At 39.9% G+C, this 14628-nt stretch overlaps 1 protein-coding gene across 2 annotated transcripts in view; it reads right to left on the bottom strand.

Moving 5' to 3' along the window:
• Window positions 1-14050, bottom strand: part of sstr3a (somatostatin receptor 3a) — a 45272-nt gene extending 31222 nt beyond the window's left edge. For both annotated transcript variants that reach the window (XM_084925155.1, XM_084925156.1), the window contains exon 1: window positions 13601-14050. The gene's annotated coding sequence lies outside the window, so the exon portion shown is untranslated. The remainder of the gene's footprint in view (window positions 1-13600) is intronic.
• Window positions 14051-14628: the final 578 nt, after the last annotated feature.

Genomic DNA, 14628 nt, shown 5'->3' with positions numbered 1-14628 from the left:
AATACCCACCCCAGCCCGCCGCCTCTCACCAGGGGCAACTCCAGACTGAGACAGAGTCCAGCCCCTCTCCAGGAGACTGGTTCCAGAGCCCAAGCCATGCATAGAGGTGAGCCCGACTATCTAGCCGGTACCCCTCAACCTCATGCACTAACTCAGGCTCCTTCCCCACCAGAGAGGTGACATTCCATGTCCCAGTTGCCAGTCTTGGCAGCCAGGGATCAGTCCGCCAGGGCCTCCACTCCTGGCCGCCGCCCGGCACACAATGCACCCGACCCCTATGGTGCCTCCTGCGGGTGGTGGGCCTGCGGGAGGATGGGCCCATGTCCCCTTTCCAGGCTGTGCCCGGCCGGGCCCCATGGACTAAGCTATATATATGCTATATACCAGGGGGCAAAAGCCCCAAGACAACATAGCCCCTGGGATCCCTGGGACACACAAACCCCTCCACCACGATAAGGTAGCGATTCACAGAGAGGTAAGACAAAATCCCACAAGCAAATGGGAACCATGAAGAGGCCACTAGGAAAGCTGCAACCACCAAGTACCTGCAGAGGGTCAGGCAAGTCCTGAGGAGTCAGCTGAATGGTAAGATCAAGATCCAGGCTATGAACACCTACACCCTGCCCATGATCAGGTACCGTACTGGGATAATAAGCTGGCCAAAGGAGGAGATAGAAGCCACTGGCATCAAGACCAGGAAGCTCCTGACCATGCATGGAGAGTTTCATCCCAAGTCCAGCACCCTGAGGCTGGTACCCCAGGATGCAAGCAGTACCACAGCCCAGGATGAGAAAACAATCACCCACGAATACATCAGGAAGATGGCCCCAACCAACTGTGTGCTCAGTGAATACCTCAGGCAGCAGAAACCCAAGAAAGAGGAGGAACCATCATTGAAGGACAGGCCCCTGCACAGTATGTACCACCAGCAGATACGGGAGGTGGCTGACATCCAGAAGTCCTACCAGTGGCTGGACAAATCTGGACTGAAAGACAGCACAGAGGCATTAATCATGGCAGCACAGGAAGAGGCTCTCAGCACATAACAGAAGGGTGCAAGATGCTAGCAGGCATAGCTTACATGGAACGCCATAACCATAGTTAGTAGTATACAGAAACACCTGTGCCGAGTATGGCCTGGAAGTCCCGAGGTCAAAATGGGAGACGTCCCCAAGGGTGGTGGAGAATGACTGAGCTATGATCCTGTGGGACTTCCAGATACAGACGGACAAAATGGTGGTGGCAAACCAACCGGACATAGTGGTGGTAGACAAACAGAAGAAGACGGCCCCAGTGATAGATGTAGTGGTTCCTAATAACAGCAACATCAGGAAGAAGGAACACGAGAAGCTGCAGAAGTACCGAGGGCTCAGAGAAGAGCTCGAGAAGATGTGGAAGGTGAAGGTAACAGTGGTCCCAGTGGTAAGGATTAACTCATATTACACAAGACATTTTTAAGACTTCAGTTTTCACTTTTTTTCATGCCTCCCTTAACCAAAACACACTTACATCCAGCGGGCCATCGCTTTACCTACATCACTATAATCAATATTTAATTCATCACTGTTTAATTTCACTTTTTAAAAAGTCTCTAATTAATTAAAAGATTTTAAAGTATCTGTTTCCGCTGCTGCACGGGTCAGCCATTGTTATTTACAGGGGTGTTTTTTTCACAAACCTTTATTTTCTATGTAATCTTTATGAACATTATATATAATTTCCAAATAAACTAAACTAAACAGCAGGTGAGTGGAGCCACAGCATTCATATTAGTGTTTGGCAGAGTTCTTTTTCATAGAAATTAGCTAAATGGTCACTTTTAAAAATATTTCTGTTGTAATGATTACTGATCTTGTTATTAGGAAAGGAGAAAAAGAAAAACCCTGCAGTGTTTCAGTCTCCGTCTGATTCCTCAGCATGTGACTTCTTTTCACCAGCCTTTATATAAAATGAAATTAAATCATGCGGCTGCTCTGAAATGTTGACAACAACTGAGTGCTCCATGTCTGATTGTTGGTGGTAACAGAAGAACCGACCGTTTACAGTTTAAACCTGTATAACGAAATCTCCAATTACTTTAAGAACACTTTTTTATTGCTTATCTGAAGTGCATATGGAAGGTCTGTGAATGAGGAGCCAAGGTGTAAAACTCTTATTCAAAGTTAGTCTACTGGAGCCTTCTAGTCTCCACAAAGCCATGAAAGGTTCAGGTCTGAGCAGCAGCTCAGGGACACCGTTAAAGACATGTTTAAAGAGTGTATTTGCTTTGTTTTGTTTTGTTTTTTTCGCTTGAAAGCCAAGACTGAACCTTTGAGCAGCTTGCCAAGCAGTGAACCAATCAGTTTCCCAGTAGGGAAGAGTGCAGAAAGACTGTATCAAAGGCTGGATGCTATAATAAGATATTTACCATATCTATTTTTATAGCCTGTAACATAATGTTGGTGTATTTAGAAACACAGAGTCTTTAATATCACATATCTGTAGATCTAATTTGAGTCATCGGGTTGAATGACAGTTTTAATATATGTGAAAGGTAACTTAATCAAGAGGTAACCATAGCAACATTACAAAAGCTTTGCACAGCACATTAAAAGCACAGCAGCTAAAGGTTCAAGGTTCGTCCCTGTCTATAAAAAGCTTCATCTCCAGCGGCTGATATTCGACACCCACCACCCCCATCAGAGTCATGTATGACTCTCAGGTTAGAAACTATTCCCACAGTTTTGCATTCAACATGTAATCCCACTTCAAATAGATTTAAGGGTAGAGTTGATGGGATATTGTGATACTGGACATTTCACAGGTTTCACTGGTAACGTTGACGTGTTCTCGTGCAGATTTGCAAGAAACTGCTTGAATCACAGAGATGCACACTGTTTTTTGATTTAGGCTCATTCACTGGTTACACTACTCATTAAATCATTTTCACTTTACTCCAAAACATAAACTGAAATGCATTGTGGGGTAGCTGTAACAGGTAGGGCAGGTAATCTAGGAATCAGAAAGTTGGTGGTTCAAGCCAGCTATGAAACCCAAGTTGCTCCCTATAAATTCATCTAAGCGTGCATATTAAGCACTCGATATAGAAAAAAGTGCTTGTATGAATGTGTAAATGAGACATGGTTACCAACAATATAAACCTTAGTCAATGTGGAATATTTATTTGTTGTTTGGCTTTAACGTCACTCTGGGTTCTTTGTGGTTTGCACGTTACCAATATGCTCTTGCCCTTTTGTCCTATAGAAAATGTCCATATCGGCATTCCTGAAAAGTTGTAAACCACTCCATCTTTTTCCTCTTTCCTGCACATGGACCAGAGTCAGCTGATTGTAGCGCATGTATGCAGGAAGAAAAAGGCATGGATGATGGTTTTTTTCTCCTCTTTATCCACCCATCGTACAGTTGTACGACATCCAGAAGTACATAGTTGTACCCATTGTATAACTATGTTGTTACTTGTGTTGCAAGTTGTTACTTGCAATACAAGTAACAACATAGTTGCAACTCTAAAGTAATTACTGAATGTAGTGCAGTAACTGAAAGACGCAGTATTATTACAGAAATGTGTTAGTTTGAAATGCACAGCAACCAACAGTAGTTGTTTGGATTTTTTGATTAGACACCAGAGAGGCCGAAGCATGAAAGAAAAGTTGTTAATTTGATTGTTAATCACCAATCCTACACTCACCCATGACGTGTGGGTAAAAGAAAAGGAATACAAGCTGGAGAAATAAGCATCAGTTTGGTCATTCAAGGTGTCTCAGAGTAGAGCTGCTGCTAAGCTTCCTATATGAAGTGTTTCTAGACTCCAGACATACTGAAGAGATTTTGTATCTCAGCTGACTTGGAAATGCCTTGATGTCATCACCTCTGGTGATGGGGGCCTTAGAGATAGAGATGAAGGCATTTTAGCTTAAAGTGCTGCCCCTGTGAACCAGACTCTGATAAGGAGTTGAAATGGATATACTTGTGATATATACTTGGAACATTTGTCATTTGCTTTAAACACACACAAATGTTTCATATTGTCACTCTGAAGAAAGAAGTCCAAAAGAAACTATTAAATTTAAAAGACAGTTGTCTGAATGGAGGGCCTTTATTTGTTATTCATTTTTCATCCTGTTAAATACATGACAATCTTGTTCTGGCTTTTTCTTATGGTTTTAGCGTTTGCTGATTTAAATTGAATGAGGCCTTGTTATATTTTATTGTGAAGGATTCCATTTGTTTTTTTACACCAGCCAAATATAATCCTTGAAAATACATTTATAAAAAAGCATTAATTTAATATTTATATACCAATTCATAGGAAACATTTTACAGGTACATTTATGATTGCTTCCAAAGTGTCTTAATATCAAATCTTACTTGGTATATATATATATATATATATATATATATATATATATAAACTCAACAGCCATACCTTGCACAGCACCTGGAAAATGTTATTGGCAGCTAAATACTCCACAAGATGTTTTCATTAGAAAAGCATTTCTGTGCACCTTTCTTATGAAGCTGTCTCTCTCTACTTAAAGATTACATGCTCATGTAAATGTGAATGAGATTTAGAAAATAGGGCCATGCGTACACACAAAGCTTTATTTCTGACACCACTAAAGCATCTAAGCTTTTGTATATAAACACAGTTTGAACTGTGAGTTTACAATTTTATGCACCTTAATTCTGGAGAACATTTATTATGTATATTTCTAAATAACTAAAGATGGCATTAAATAGTTAGTCAAAAATGAGTACAGTTTTAGACATTTCCACAATTCTTTTATGGTTCTACCATAGCAGTGCTGTAGAGAAATTCCCATTAGACACAAAGTAAAACTATATTTGAATTGTGCAGCCACACAGCAAAGCCATGTAGAGGCAGGTCATTTCATTTCACTGTCCATTTACTTCACAACTGTAGTATTCAATCTCACACAGTGTGTCACAATAGAAGCATCATGAGCACCATTTCAGAAGATCAGAAGTGTCACAAATGCTTTTCTTTTGTTGAAAGGGCTCGATTTTCTTTCAAAATGCGTGATGTGGCCTTCAGAGAATCTGCAGAGGAAAAACAGACAGATCGATACCACTGCAGGGAGCGCTGAGTCTCAATAAGAGAGCAAGGAAGCATATTTTTGTAAAATGTCAAACTATAGAGACAAAACAGAACCGGCTGAAATTACATGCAAATATGTATTTGCATTTTCTCTTATTGTTCCTTATTACAGTTAAACAAGCAGTCCAGTTTCCTCTTAAGACCAGAGAAGGCACTAGTAGGGCCTTTAGTGTCTTCAGGGATTCTGTGGCTATGCTGTGGTTTTTGTGCAATCATAATGACTCATTCAATCTAATAACATCTGGAAGGTGAAGAATACGCAGGAACCTTTAGGCTGAAAAATAAAGAAAATATTCTGTGTTTTGTTTGAAGGTCAGCGTTGTTTTGAGATACCAAGATTTGGTGAAGAGCTGGCGCATTTCAGAACATCGGGGATTTAGCAGTTTTGGTTAGGCTGATTATAGTATTTACATTCTCAATCGAATAATTGATCAATCAAGCCATCCATCCATTTTCTATCAGTATCAGGTAAGAGTGCAGTGGAGCTATTGTTAGTAAACATGCCCAGACCTCCCTCTCCCCCAGCCACCACCTCCAGCAATTCAAGGGGACCACCAACCTTTCCAACTCACTCTCCTCATGCCCTGGGCCTGCCCTGGGCGTCTCCATGGATGCATATGCTTTAATCACCTGACCTCAGAAGTGTCCGAATGGCCTGAACCCCCTCATCTGGTTCAGCCTTTGAGAGTGATAATGATACTGATACTGGTGATATATCTATACTGTCAACTCCTCGTGTATATGGTAAACAGTTATCCATGATTCTGATTCTGATTTTCTCAGACACCATTCAGAGGATGCTCAATCCTCTGCTTGTTTCTGTGATATTTTCTCATGGTCACTACCCACTCTTCGTTGCCATGGATGAGTGTAAGGATGCAGATCAGCTGTCATAATCAAATCCCTGCAAAAGACCTGTACAATATCTGCATCACTGCAGACACTACACTGATCCCTTTCTCGGTCCCCACTCTCCCCCCACTCAAGAACAAGTCTCCAAGATCCTTGAACTCCTCCGTTTGAGGCACTGCTAACTGCCTGTTTAGGCGCATGCTTGTTGTTGCCCCCATTAACATTGGTGTGAGCCATAAGTCTGCTTCTTGTTTTAACGACCTCTAATTGTAAACCAGCACTGATCCTGAGTTCTTTTTTCTGACCTGCAATACCAGTGCCTATCATTCTGGAGAAGACTGTTCAGTGCACCTTAATTGCTTGTATAAATGGACATCTCTGTTGCTGTTCACAACAACCAATGTGGTAACCATATACTAGGCTTAAAGCGTGATTTACACTTCTGTGTGAAATCCACATGGTAACTTACAGCATAACTGGAAATCCTTTTAACACTACGCCATAACCTTCCACATAACCGTGCACTCTTAAAACATAAAAAAGGTTATATCGTAAATTACGACGTTGATTTCGTAGAAGTCTAAATCAGGAATAACATGGAATGATCCACCCACTTCTCACCAAACACTCTGTCATCCCTTCCACTCACCATTCAGACCTCTATTATGCCCCTGAGCGAAATAGAGGTCATTGGTTAATGAAGACAACAGGACCAAATCATCCACGGAGACAAATTCCCAAGACCACCACAACTGAAATCACCTTTCGCATTCCTCTGCTGCTGCCTGCCCTGGCAAAATCCAGCAAACATCGGGAATGAATGTCTGTGAAGGTTCTCAGTCATCCAGGTCATCGTAGTCTAAGGAGCTTGGAAAGAAAAGCGTCTGGACTTCTTTGAGTTGCTTGAAGACGTTTCACCTCTCATCCGAGAAGCTTCTTCAGTTCTAAGGGTCCAATTGTGGGCAGTCCCAGATTTAAACCCACTGGGAATTTCCCCCCAAAGAGGGACAAAGGACCACCTGATGATCCTCTACCTAATCACATGAGCCAAGATGTGAAAGCGGGTGTGGGTCCTAATCAGCCAGGGTTTCGGGTGAGCTCATTAAGAAACCTGGCCCCACCCTATCATGTGATTTCCTGAGGTCAGATGGCCCAGGATGTGAGTGGGCGTCTGGGAAGGGAATGAATCTGACAATTTTTTTGATTAATCTTCCAGTTATTTTTTAATTTAAACTGAAAATAATCTTGTCCATAGAATATGAAAAAAGTCCATTACTACTCACAGCTCTGAAACTTTGTCAGAGTAGATCTGCCATTCAAAGAGTTTCAGTGTATTTTAAGAACAGACAAAATATGTACAGTCTTATAAATATAACTACTGCTATTTAAAAAAAAAAAAAAAAAAGATTTATCGGCCCTGTAAAACCAACTACATATGTCACTAAAACATGTTTTTTTCTTGTTTTCGTTCTTTTTTTCTTCTTTTTTTTGTCTACAAGTGTGACCTTATACAACTGTGTGGGACGCGTTGGTCAACATATGGGGGAAAAAGTGATGTGCACTTCAAGCTGTTCATAAAGTTCATGTGTGGGCTTAAAGCTGAGGATCAGAAGTGTTGGCAATCTTTTTCTGCCACTGTTCAGAACGAAATCAACATTACTTGAATAAATCAGGGACTCGTGGCTCAACATGAATATTTAACATCTTTATTTGTACCTCCTTTCCTTAGAACTCAGTAGGAAGTCTGATACCCTAAGGGTGCTGCTGCCGCCGCCTTTCTGAAGCCTAAGAGAGGGGTTATGAAGGCTTCTCCTAAGGGCTTGGGGAGTCAGACGGACTTAATAAACTCGCAGCCTGAGATCCAATTCTGGCTTTACTTTTACTGTATGCTCTGGTGACCTTTTTCTCTCTTGTGTTGGCCCTGTATATGAGGTAGATGTCAATCTCAGAAGCTGAAGGAAAAAAAAACATTTTGTTTTTCGCATCTTTCAGCTACATGATCGAAGCCGCTTCCAGACTTGTACTTCTTTACATAAATTTCGAGGCAATTTAAAAACTTGGACTCGTGTCTCGATTTGCAGTCACATGGATTAACTGGAAGGATGCAACATGAAAGCCTGAATTTTGATCAAGTGCAGTTTGTTTGCTTATTTAAGAGACTGATGATCAACTGAGTGTTTTACTGATTGGTTGACAAATCTATTTAACTTGTTTAAGCTAACATAGCAGATCTCTCAAGGAGGAACATAGGTAGACTATAGGCTCATTATCAGTGATGCAGATAAGATAAGATAAGATAAGACTTTATTGATCCCACAACGGGGAAATTTTTGCGTCACCTCAGCTCAGGTACAGATATATGAAGGAAATACAAAAATACAAATAAGTACAATCAATGAAAAAAAGTAAGATAATACACTATATACAATGGTAGCATACACAGTATGTGATTATGGATATAGTTGGAAATATGGAAGACAAACTATATAGCTTGGAAGGTCATGGAAGGTCCATTATGCATGAAGTGGTGACCGTGGATGTTCACAGTGTCCAGTGACTTATGACATCGTGATTGAGGAGTTATAGAAAAAATAGATAAAAGGCCTGGATTTGATTTCAGGTGTGGTGCTTGCATTTGGAAGATTTTGCTGTGAACACTTGACATGCAGTCAAAGCTCTCCATGCAGGATGAAACAAGTCATCTTTAAGCTGAAAATAACAGAAAGAAAAAAAATCCATCCGAGAAAGGCTACAATAGTTGGAGTGGCAAAATTTACAGTTTGGTACATCTTGAGAAAGAAAGAAACCACTGGTGAACTCAGGAATGCAAAAAGACCTGGAAGTCCACAAAAGACAACAATGGTGGATGATCGCAGAATCATTTCTATGATAATGAACTCCTTCACAACGGCCAACCAAGTGAACATCACTCTCCAGGATGTAGTGTAGGTGTATCAATATTCAAGTCTACCATAAAGAGAAGACTGCATGTAAATATGGAGGGTTCACTGCATGCTGCAAGTCACTCATAAGCCCCAAGAATAGAAAAGCTAGATTGGACTTTGCTAAAAAAAAAAAAAAATCTAAAAACGCCAGCACAGTTCTGGAAAACCATTCTTTGGAAAGATGAAACCAAGATCAACCTCTACCAGAATGATGGCAACAAAAAGTCTGGAGAAGGTGTGGAACAGCTCACGATCCAAAGCACACCACATCATCAGTGAAACATGGCGGAGCAGTGTGATGGCTTGGACGTACATTGCTGCCAGTGGTACAGAGACACTAGTGTTTATTGATGATGAGACACAGGACAGAAGCAACCGAATAACTTCAGAACTGTTCAAAGATTCAATGTCTGCTCAAATCCAGCTAGATGCAGTCAAACTGATTGGGCATGTTTCATACTACAGATGAACAATGACCCAAAACATACAGCTAAAGCAACCCAATAGTTTATTAAAGCAAAGAAGTGGCCAACTCAAACCTGATCCCAATTGAGGATGCATTTCACTTGTTGAACACTAAAACTTCAGACAGAAAAGCTCACAAACAAACAGCAAATGAAAGCCGCTGCAGTAAAGGCCTGGCAGAGGATTAAAAAGGAAGAAACCCAGAATTTTCATTTAAAATTAATTTTGGTAATGTAAAGAACCAAAATTAGAAAAAAAATGGCCTCTGTCCAAATATGTATGAACCAAACTGTATTTAAGCTGGACACTAAGGAAGGAGAAAAGGACTTGAATCAATTCATTAGGCAGACACATCGAGCCGGAAAGGATGTGCAGTAGGTTAGGATGATCAAGGATTGAGATGGAAATGTACTAACAACTGAAGAAAGTGTACTGACAAGGTGGAGAACTTTGAGGAGCTGATTGTAGAGAATAAGAGACTGAGGAGGATGAATGAAGATAGTGAACCAAGAAGTGCAGACAATAAGTAAGGAAGACGTGAGGGCTGGAGTGGATGAACATACATCCAATGAAAGGTGGATTGTCCAGATGACATAGCTGTGAACGTATAGAGATGTCTAGGAGAGAAGACAGTGGACTTTTTAACCACTGAAATCAAAAAGTCCACAACAATCAGTGTAATGGTACTGATGTTTAAGAACAGGGTTGAAGTGCAGAGCTGTAGTAACTACAGAGGAATAAAGGTGATGAGCTATACCATGAGGATATGGGAAAGAGTTGTTGAAGGAGAGAGGTTCTCCTTCTGAGAATTTCGGAAGGAGCTTCATTGTGTTTTTGAGGATCCAGAGAAAGTATATGATAAGGTGCCAAACGAGGAACTGTGGTGCTGCATGAGGAAGTCTGGAGTGGCAGAGAAGTATGTGAGGGTGGTGAAGGACATGTATGCATAGAGACAACGGTGAGGTAGGTGGTAGGAGTGACAGATGGGTTCAAGGTGAGGGTAGGATAACATCAAGTATCAGCTCTGAGCCCCTTCTTGTTGTGATGGACAGGTTGACAGATGAGGTCAGACAGAAGTCTCTGGGGAGAGTGACTGACAGATGCCATGTTGATCTGTAGTGAGAGTGGGGAGCCTGGAAGAGTCAGTCCAAGTATAATTTCTTATGTAAAGAGTTTATTTTAAAATATGTTCATTTCATTAAAAATATACTATATTTCTTCATGACTGAACTTTTATTTAAAAGGTGCATAACCATGCCAACCTTTTGTCATGACTGGAGTAAACCAGCAATGTTAAATATGTTATCTGTACATCTCTACAAGAAAGGGGAAAGAAAACCCACCACAATCTGTTTAAATGTAGTGAGATATCATAATGTTACCAGAGATAATTTACTCTCCTCTTAAAAGGCAATTCTGCCTGAAATGAGGCTGTGGATTGTGCTTGTTAGCTTCCCACCTGTGGTGACTCTGTGTGTGTGTGTTTGACTCATTTGTGGGCAGATGATGGCATCAGTTTGCTATTATTTTGCAAATGCATCTCAATTAACTTCAAGGATCACATTTTCAATAAAATGAGTGTTTGACTCCTTTAGATTTGAAATGCAAAGCAAAAGAAAAAAATCAAATACCAGGAAAAGATCGAGCATTTTACATCTTGAGTGGTTTCACATGATGGAGACGTGATGCGTTTTCTACTCTTTCACAATAAATGGTGGAAATCAAGTTGGCTGGTAATCACACTCAGACTGTCATAAACACAGTAGGGAACTTTTTTTTTTTTTTTACAGGAGAAAAAGGAAAGTGTTTTCTCCCAAACGTCTTGTCAAACACTCAAACTTCACTTCACTGAGATACCGCTCTGATAATGATCTCACCAAAGATACCAGTATCATAAATGAGAGCTCCATATTTAGGTCTAAAATCCCAAAATGTGGCTGAAACAAAATGAAACAGGGTGTTTTTGTTAAGCTTGTTTATAATAATTTTTAATTGCAGTTAATTGTATTTACTAAAATGAGTGAAACACACTAAAATGACTGTATTGTAAAGATTTTAAAAAAGGAGAAATTGTATATTTTTTGCTTGTATACATCAAGGTCTAAGAAGAGTTAATTTGGGTACCAATTGCTGTATTTAGTTATTTAGAGTATGTACTGTATTTAGAGTTTGGTTATTGTGTTATGTAGAGTTCTTCTAAAAGCAGTAACCACACAGAAACATAGATGATGGTGAGTATAACTAGATGGGTAGATAAGTAGTTACAAGCTTTTCTTTATTGATTTTTTTTTTTTATCCAAAAATGCTAAAAAGTTCTTAAATGCAATATTAGCTTTCCTTTTCCTTGTTCTTCCATTATAGTAAAAACATCTGTGTTTGCTCTTAAACTATAGAAATGCATATTGTAATGTATTTTTAATCTATTTTTTAGCTCAACAAAAGCATAAATAACTGGCCGGTTAATCAGAAATACACACAAGCTGCAGGAATAAAATATATGTATGTAAATGAGAGTACAGAGCAAGCAAAGAGATGCGGCTGTTATGAGAATCTCATCTGCGTTTCCTAACAAAGTGCCTTTGAAAGAAGTCACTAAAGCTGCCTGAAGGATTCAGAAGCCGACTGCCCTTTTGTTACACAGTACCTGTGCAAAATCATGGATAAACCCAGGAAACAGAATGAGTAGCTCATTAAAATGCATTTGCCTGCAGGAGAGAAGACCATTGCATGGAAATGGCTGCAGCCAAATGCTCCCAACAGGTGACGACTGGACTCTCAATGAGATAAACTAGATGTAGAAAATGACCTTTAGCTTAAGACCATAACAGAAAATGTAAAATATTGGGAATTTTGGACTAAATATGCTACTAGTGCCTAAAAGAAGTAAGTCATTATATGTTTCTGCCTCATTTCATTGTCAAATATAGATGCCTCTCACTTATATTTGACAGTGAGGAGCAGTTTGCACTGAGTGTGAACTACCTCAGAAAAGCACAGAATCCCTTTTTAAACAAGAATCGCTGTAAGATACAGAGATTTTAATCTTTTTTTTTCTTTTCATGATACCAAATAAGCTTAAATATGCACGGTATTTGTGAAGTACTACATCGCTCACAAGTAGTTCTTCCATCTCCCCTGCAATATTGAAATACATCCTGATCAAACCATTTTTTAAAAAAGGACTTTTTCACTGGATGCTGTTGGCAGCGGTGAGAGCCAGCTGCGTAGGCTAAGCTTAAATTAGGTTTAAATGAAGCTTTACTGCATAAAGTCCTTCGAGTGCACAAAAGACACAAAGATGCACAAAAAGACTACACACAAAAACTAAGAATGGCTAAAAATACAAAATAAACCACAGGGGGAAAAAACTAATGACCTAAACTATAGAAAAAAATAAAACTATCACAGAGAGCACAGAAAGAGACTAAAAGAATTAACAACTGCAGGATCAAAGAAACTGACCACAAAAACAAATAAAACTACTAAAAGCATCACCAAAATTAATTTTAAAAAAGATTCACAAAAACACTAAAAACAAAATAAGAACCACACAAACAAAAACTGACCACAAGCATGTGACTAGAAATACCACGGTGAGCACAAGAAATGATCCCCCAAAAAATCATTATAGAATCATCAAAGAAGGCAAAAATAACTCACAAACAGCTCAAAAATACAATTAAAGAGATGCAAAAATTTCTAAAAGAGACACACAATCCAAAAAAAACTAAAACCAGCAGAGGAAGAAGAAAATGGCCACAGCCTTCACAATCATTCCGTGACTCATTCAGTCTGGGGAGGGGGGGGTCAGCCTTCTCAGTGGGGTGGGTACCTTTTACATATGTGTACGGAGGGGGTGCTTTTGTCTCACAATCTGCCCGTGGATGCTGTAGCTGCTATTTATTGAAAGGTTTCGGACTGTAGTAGAATCTTTAAAGTTGCTTATTTGGCATTTATTGCAGTGAAAAAATGGTCTAAATGTTAAAAAGCGTGCAGTTTGTTATGTGAAGAATTTGTGCCTTTAATTTTAATTCATTCAGAAGTTCCTAAACATGTCTGTGAGGGTTATTTAAATGCATTTAACGGAAAACTCTCGTTAACCATAAATCATCTGAATGTACAGGTGAGCTAACAGATCATCATCAGCTGTCCGCACTCATTCACAGCAAACATCCATTAGTATGAACCGGTCAGGTTTACAACAGATACCCAAACTTACCTTAAAGCTGAGACTTCGCCGCACCTTCAGGACCCGACTTTTACCGGGGCTTTGCTGGATTTATTGGTGAAACAACGCGAAAAGAGCCGCTGCACTTTGCCAGTCCTCTGTCGGGATGAGTTCCAGTGGCATCTCCAGCAGAGAAGCAGCCCGCTGCGCTCCTCCGTCCGCCTCCGTCTCACTTCTCCCTCCGTCTGCTCCGGACAGACTGATGCACTCAGAGTCCCCACCGCAACATTATGAACAGCGCAGGTCGCACGGTCTCTAGCTTGTAACTAGGTAACAGCTCTGCTGCCGCACACAGTCAAATAGGAGGTGTTAAAATCCTTTGGTGTGTGCGTGTGTGTGTCGTTCCCGTGTGTGCACAGTCTGTGAATGTGACTGTAGCAGCGCAGGTATCCTTTCAAAGCCTAAAGAACCATTAAAAAGAGCAGGTGTAGTCTATGATACTTTAAATTAAACACTTTAGCTAGAAAGCTGCCAGTCGGGCATGTATAAGTACCTCCCTCTACTCTAAATAACAGTCAGCCTGCACTCTGAAAATTGAGGACCTTACAGAAAAGATGACATAACGGGAGATATGTCTTATCATCCCCAAAAACATCACAAAGAACATAAAAGAAGGCAGGAAAAAGCCATAAGAAATGACAAGTACAACACAAAACTATACAGAATGATGGAAAACAGAAAAGCGGATTTAAGAAATCAAAATCAAAAAGAGTAAAAAGATTAAAATTACAAAAATCCAGAGGAATAAACATCAGAATCTAACAAAACTATAAATAGCCTTCAGTTGGGTTCAGAATTGGTTGGACAAAGACATTTGTAGTTTACTTTTGTACAGCACCAAAGCTTTTAACTCCAACAACCCATATGTAAATGAAGTGCAGACTTTCCACTTTAGTTCAAGGGGCTTCATAAAACCACAATATTAACTCTTCAGGAATTGCAGCAATTTTTATACAGAATTTCACATTTTCAGGTGCTTAAAACTAATAGAATTTTACTTTTATAATGAGGAGTGTCCT

Source organism: Perissodus microlepis, chromosome 4, assembly GCF_051167445.1.
Source record: "Perissodus microlepis isolate ML-2025 ecotype Zambia chromosome 4, ASM5116744v1, whole genome shotgun sequence".
Taxonomy (NCBI): domain Eukaryota; kingdom Metazoa; phylum Chordata; class Actinopteri; order Cichliformes; family Cichlidae; genus Perissodus; species Perissodus microlepis.
The sequence above is the reverse complement of the archived record's forward strand: the minus strand, read 5'-3'. Positions and strand labels throughout refer to the sequence as shown.